This window comes from Nelumbo nucifera, chromosome 7 (assembly GCF_055504915.1).
Source record: "Nelumbo nucifera cultivar China Antique chromosome 7, China Antique-T2T, whole genome shotgun sequence".
Lineage (NCBI taxonomy): Eukaryota > Viridiplantae > Streptophyta > Magnoliopsida > Proteales > Nelumbonaceae > Nelumbo > Nelumbo nucifera.
Genome location: NC_142655.1, coordinates 60,581,101 through 60,588,963, shown reverse-complemented (window position 1 = coordinate 60,588,963; position 7,863 = coordinate 60,581,101).

Below are 7,863 nucleotides of genomic sequence, written 5' to 3'. Positions count from 1 at the left end.
GGAGAAAAAGAAGTTGAGCTCGCAGGCTCACAATACAAAAACTACTTGGGGCACTCGTTTCTCTTGCTCGAAGCCTCGGTGGAGGAACCAGCCTTGTCATCGGCATTGGTCTCTACAATGTCGTCACCGTCGCTCTCCGCTTCCGAGTCCGGGTCTTCAGCAGCTTCAAGGGCTACCTCCTTTGTGATTCGCGAGGTAGTGATGGCACTCACATCAAGCTGCGGAAATTCGCGATTGATCAGCCACCTACTGAGCTTGAAGTCTTTGCGGTAGCCCTTTGCCCCAGCCTCGACCAGCTCTCCCTCGAACTCCTCCGAGCTCTTATAATCTTGGACGGCCTTGACTTTGGCCTCCTCCATGGACTGAAGAAAGATTTCAGTCCGCTCCTTGACATCCGCCTCGAGATTCTCTACCTGGCGCCTCAGAGCTCCTTTATCTGTCTCAAGGTTTTCCACCTTGCGCAATAGGTCTTCCTTCTCCGACATCAACGACTTGAATAACTCTTTCTGAGCTAGCGCATCGCTCTCTAGCTGGTGAATCTGGCCGCGGGCTAATTTCAACTCGGTATGGGCCTCACGATACGAACTCTCAGCAGCTAGAGCCCGCTTTAAGTGCGGCTCAGACTGGTAGGTCAGGGCGTGCATGGCGTTTTTCACCTGCCAAGAGTGCCGGTTAGTACCAGTAAGGCTACAAATGCAGAAATCGAAGCTTAAACAAGACTTACCACCATGCAGTGGGTAGCTGCTCGAGCTCCGAGCTGAGCAGGCGATAGTTTGGCCCAGCTGGAGACTTCCTCGGTGCATGCAGTCCCTTTGCTCTTGCGAAGGCTGTATTGCGGGTTCAGAATACTCCGGGCTGATCCCTGGGATGATCCCTCGCTCCCCAAAGTAGTAACGACAATCTTAGGATCGGGCTCCGCAGTTGTCTCGGGCTCCTGAGGTAGGGCCTTCTCCGGTTCTTCTAAGTCAATCACCGGAGCAATAGAGGGCTGTTTAGGCTCGGGAGTAGGAGCCCGAGGAGACTCGACGTGAGCTCTTTTGACAGCCCGCTTCTTCTTCCCCTTCATTTTCCTGAAGAGTTTATCCACGCTGAGCCGTTCCATGGGGCCTACAACAAAGCTCAACGTTAGTGACACTATCAAAAAGAGATGACAACTTTTAAGATATGATACTAACTCTAGACCAAAGCGACCTACCAGGGCTCAAGCCGTCGTCTATGAGCTTGTCCTCGGTGATATAGTCCTTATAGTCGAACCCGAGCTCTGCCCAAGATTGGAGCATCTCTCTTGTTTTCAGGTCCAGCCTAATACCGGAATCCTGAACAACCGCCCTCCAATGAGTAGGAAAGGGCCACCCCACGGAATTGTGGACTATGAAATAATCCCGTTTCCAGGCCGGGATTTTACTAGGAAGCTTGTGCAACAACTTATAGCCCGAGCGAGGGGATAGGTAGTAGGCCCGCCTATGCTCGGGGAGAACGATAGAGGCATTCTTCTTTATAGACAAGATAGAGGAGAAAATGTCGAGATCAAGGGGCAGGGCGTAGTCGAAGCAGAGGGGGATTGTCCCAACCACATTACGAATGGAGTTCGGGTGAAGTTGGTCTATGGTGATGTTGAAAAACTTTAAGACCTCTATAATCAGGGAGTGCAGAGGAAGACGGAGCCCAGCTGCGAATTGTTCTCCGAAAATCACGATCTCATCGTGACCGTATTCCCAAGAGAAATTACCCGCGAAAAAATTATAGGAATACTCCCTCCAAAGATTATACTGAGCCCTAAGTCTCCTTGGTGGTCAGATTGTTTGATTTGAGTACGGGACTCTATCCTCTCAAATCCTAAAAGTTGTACAAACAAAAATTGAAAAATAGAGAAGTGAATGGCAAGAAAAAGGGACGGCAATTTCATTCACCTACTGTAGTCTAAACGTTTAACAATGCTCTATTATCATCTTCTCTTATCCTTTCTTTTCTTTCATTTATTATGGATTGCAACTTGATTTGGCAATTATTTATTTGAAATTGAACAATCTTAGTGCATGCTACATCATTATTTTATAATTAAAGAATTATATTCATCATTTAATAAACTCACTGTTTAGACAATGACTTAATAAGTCGAAGACCACTCATCAGGATTTGGGTGTAAATTCTGATTTATTTTTATTTAAAATTTTACCTTATTTTGTTCGATTACAGTACAAAGGAAGTAAACTAAGACGTGTATGGAAGGAAATGCTTTTCGTATTTGAGTTTTGGGGCAAGGCGGGCTACATCATCCCCTATAATTCAATTTCCTTTTCATAATTGATCAATAAAATTCTTAAGTGGCTATTCCTCCACCTTGAGTAAATTTTGAAGATAAAAAAAAGTAAACTAAGACCTAAAAAGCCGAATAAAGAAAAACTCAAAAGAAAATTAAATAAAAATTTACATTATTTTTCATTTGCACTCTTATACGTTTGTACTATTATAAATAAAATTGCAATGCAATCAAACGCAACCTTTGACATCTAATTGATGGGTTTAATTACTCTTCCTCTCCCTTTTGCATAAGTTCGTTTTTCAATTTATTTAAATTATTTATTAATTGTACAAATCCATTTTGGGGGAACCCACCTACCCAACTCACCGCATATATCAGAGATGCATGGCTACTCAGAGGGATGTTTTAGCCCTACATCCATCTAATTCACCATGTGCCAAGGCCATAAAACTGTCAACAATAATTGATACTTTTTGTCTGCCTCTGGATTACCTAGAAATTGTAAATTCTGGTTTAATTTTGTTTTGGATTTTACTATATTCTGTTCAGGTCTTATTTACTTCATTTTTACTGTAATCAAACAAAATAAGATAAAATTTGAAATAAAAATAAATCAGAAATTTCATTCAAATCATTTGCACTATCAGAGTTTTTGCAGTAATGCAAATAAATTTGCATTGCAATCAAACACAGCCTTAGGAACAAATAGAAGAAAAAATGTATCTATACTATATATAAAAGTGTGAAACTTTTTTTGGACTAAAATTACCCTCTATTTCTAGGGGTGTCAACAGTATTGGAAAATCTGATTTCGAATTCGATATTTGACATAGTCGAATTGAATTCGGTTAATTCGAATATCTAATTGGTCGAATTTGGATATCCTATTCATACCAAATAGTTAATTAGATTTGAATTTGGATATGACCTGATTCGATTCGATAAATATCTAAATTTGACCAATTATTTAATTCTTATATATAATAAATAAAATATTTTGTATAATTTATATATATAATATAATTTATATAAATAAGATCTTTATTTTATATATTTATTAATTATCTAAAGTAATTAATTAATCAAATTTGAATAGAATCAAATTGAATATTTAATCAGATTTGAATTTGGATATTAATTTTCAATATCCATCTGATATCAAATCGAATTCAGATGTTGGATTTTCTAATTGGATTCGAATTCGGATATTGCCTAATCCGATTTGAATTCGATCTGTTTACACCCCTACTATTTCTCTATTTGAGAAAGGGTACAAAAGTCATTTTATTATAGCTATAATGCCAACTTTAATGGCTACTAAAATGACCATATTTGTGTATTTAATTCATATCTAATTGTGAGTTGAAAATGTAACTTCAATTATTACTTTCCACCTCATTTAATCCCCTCCCATTGAGTCTTACACTTAAGGTATTAAATCCCATTTTCTTTTATTAAATCCTATATTTTAAAGTTATTTTTCACTAATAAATGCTACTAATTAGATCTATGTCAATATTTTTAACAATATAAACCCATATATTTTAAAACTACTTAAAAAACAAAACTATTCTTTATCCAAGTGGTGGCTAAGCAATTCAACCATCTAAATCAAATTGATCAATTTATGAAGTAATAGTTAGGTACTAAAATTTTAAAATAGAAAATATAAAAAATGTAGAAAAATTAGACACACTTATGATATTTTTTAATCAAATTAAAAAAAGTGTAATAAACAAGAATCGTTTTTATTAACAATGAAAATGAAAACATAATTTAGAACTGACCAAAAATGAAATATAAAAATTAATAATAAATAGTTCAACTTTTGGGTTAACTGTGTTAACTTTTAATGTCATAAATAAATAATAAAAAATTAATAAAATATAAAAATAAAAAATGAAAAAAATACATAAATTTTGCAAAAAAAGCATTCAAGCACATGTATAATATCATATATTTATCATACTAAACAAAAAGTAAGTGTAACATATTAGAATTATTTTTACACACAAAAATACAAAAAAGTATAGAAAAATTTGAACGCATCTATAATTCTATATTTACACTACTATTAAAAATATGAATAAGATTGTGGAATGCTTTGGCTTCTGGTTTCTAGGTCAGCGGTTCAACTGTTCAATTTGAGTTGGTCGAACTGGTAATATGTAAAATATAATATAACCTTTTATTTTCACTATTAGATTAAGATTGCATTAATGTTTACAGCAGTTTTGAAAACTAAACCAGACCAAAAATACTGGAAACTGGTCAGGTAACTAATTCTGTTTCACCCTAAAACTGCTTTTTGGCAAAAAAACCTAGGCGGTCAAACCGTCAACCTAGACAATGGTTTTGGCCTTTTTTATTTTTTATTTTTTGTTTTTTAAAGTCAGAACGGAACGGCCATTTGAACTAGACAATTGAACCATTTGACCTGGGAATTAGTCCACAAAACAGTTCCCTATCCAGTCTGGTTTTAAAAACCTTGGTCGACTGTATATATACATTATTATGAGAGGGGAGTGTGAAACTTTGAAAATGAGGCTGTTGGTTAAAGCTTATAAGTGAGAATAAAGAAAGCGAAGAAGAAGAAGAAGAAGATGATGATGATGATGAAGGAACCACCACCGATGGCTATCTCCAAGTTCATCATCGCCACCGCTACAACATCATTTGCCCTATTCTTACATCTCTCTAAATCTCTTTCAAACTCCAAATCATTTGCTTTATTTGTATCTTAGATTTCTAATATAAGACTAATGTTTAATCTTTCATCTCTTGTATTGATTTTTCAATTTCTTCATTGGTGTTGTAATTTTTTTTGCTGTCGAGAACCGTTAACAAGGTCAAACATTTTAACGGTTAAACTGCCTAGGTCAATGGCTCTTTGACCATTTCAATGGTTTTTTGTAAAATATCAGTTTTGGGCCAAAACGGAATCAGTGACTTGACCGGTTCTTAGACCAAACAATTTGATTGTCTAGTCTGGTCCGATTTTAAAAAAATTGACTAAAATACACATTTTTGAATTTATTCCCTATTTAAATCTTACATAATTCCCTCTATTTAAATATACTTTTCACCTCATTTAATTCCCTCTATTTAAATCTTACGTTTTTTTAATAAACAAATAAAAGAAAAAAGATACACTAAAAAGATAAAACACTACAAAAAGAAGAGTCTAGTCAAGCAGGTAGGCCTATCAATGATACTTGAAACTTTATAATTTGATCTAATTATTATATATTTGAATAAGGTGTTTATGTAATCAAATTTGAATTTTGCAATCTGCATCTGACTAATAATAAAAAAGAAAATAATCTATATATATAAACAAAAAATAAAAATATACATTAAGTTTATAGAAAATTTTGGATACATTATTAGTATAATTATCACCGTGCAAAGTACGTGCACACTTATTAGTACAACCAAAAGAAAGAAGACAAACTCCTACACTCGCCAATAATGGTAGAAATTTTCCAATTAAGGAAAAAAGATCCCTCCAACAGAAATTTGAAAATGGTTAAGCAATTAATCACTTTCAACATGAATGTGGATTAGTCCTAGTTCTCGGGAAAATTTTAAGGTTGGTAATATTACAATGCAAGGGCCTCGAATTCTTCTGCTGATTAAGAAATATTGTTCTAATTTATTAAGAGCCCAAGCCCTGTAGAATGCACCCTTTCAATTCAATCTCTAATCACGACCCTGCATCCAACGGGTCATGGCATTTTGAGGTGGCTGTAGTGTAGATGTATGAGACCCAAAAGCAGAGATTCCAATTCTTGAATCTGAGCGTTTGCACAATTGATAATACTCAAAGTTTGGCATGCTTAAAACTAAGAAGTGCTTGACTATTGGAACAAGTGCTTATTTTAAGTTGGGACCACGGAGCGCGCCCCACAGCCCATCCCCTCTGTGAACTGAGAACATCTCCTGTTCTTGTCATGGGAAGATACTCCCAATTCGCAAATGAGATGGGCATTTCGGGTGCCCGTGGAATGCACACCGTGGGCAGCTGATACCGTTCCATATAAATTATTATTATTATTAGAAAATTTCAAAATTTGGACTTATTTTTAAATGTTTATTTTCTTTTTAACCTGTCTTGGCCTGTCATATTATTTTAAAAATACATATTTTATCTTATTTAAAATAATTGCTTTTTCACCAAACTCTTTTAAACACTAATTAGAAGCACTTATTTTTCAAATAAACACTCCAAATTCTGCCGCTATTTGAATGGCATACCGTCGATAAGGCCATGTTTAGTTTGAAAGAGAACCTGTTTGAAAGAAAATCTTGTATAGATTTTCTACCCTTTCTTTTTCCTCAGCTTTTCTTTCGAATCAAATACAACATAAGTGGTCAATAATTCAAATTATGTCAAACCATTTCCATAATAGAATCCAATCAGATAAGAGTCCATTCTATGTCAGAGTATGACACGTAACATTCGGACCAAACTAAACCTGCCTCATATGTGTTGGCAGTACAAAATTTATCATGATGGTTTCATTTGCATTACCACAAATGGGACAGGGGGGTCAATTTCTCATGATAGAGGACCATTAACTTTATTAAATGGTCCCAATTATGTAATAATCAATTTTTGGAGGTACTAACGGGGATTCATGTAATGCATGGGGTTTGTTAAGTGAAAGCTAAATAATAGAAATATATTAGAGTAGATAATTATTTTATATTTTTAATTTTTAAATAATTAATAATTATTTATATTTTATATACTACTTTTGGAAATTTCTTTTACAATACTTTATTTTAGTTATGGCTTTTCATTAAACCAATGTAACTGACTAATCCATCCAATTCAACCCGAGTTGGTCAGTTTGTTAGTATTTCCGGTCGGCTTTGGTTCAACAATTTCCCAACTCAACTAGGTTGGATTAGTTTCTTTTTGACCATTTGTAAATCAACAAAAATTGAACAACTTGATCCTATATATATATTAATATTAATATTTTATATTTTTAATATAGTTTTTTAATATGGAAAAGTGGAAAAATTCCCATATTTTTTAGTCTAAAATATTTTATATCATAAATTTAATTTTTATATTTATTTTTTAATAAATACAACTATATATTTTTTTAATTTTAATATATATTTTTTAAAAAGTTAAATCTTTTGAACCGACCAACCAAACCAAAAACCGACCCAAACTGATACAACTTGAGTTGGCCGGTTTTCACTAATAGTCAGTCAGTTTCAGATGACCAACACCCCAACTTGACCAAGTCGATTTGATTGGCCAAACAACATACAACCGAGCCGAACCAATCTGTGAATACTCCTAATTTCAACTAAATCAATAGGCTAATCTCTAATAAATAACAATAGTTTAATTTAATAAGTACTAAAAATCTATAGTAAAAATACACAATTATTGAAAATATATTGATAATGAAAATACAATAAATAACTAACAAAATACAATAAATTTAAAATTTACAACATCTGATTGGTTGTTTAAAAAATGACATGAAATAAAAATTCAAAAAAGAGAAAATTTCTAGACTACTATATTTTAGTATGTGCATACATACATACATACATACATACATACATACATA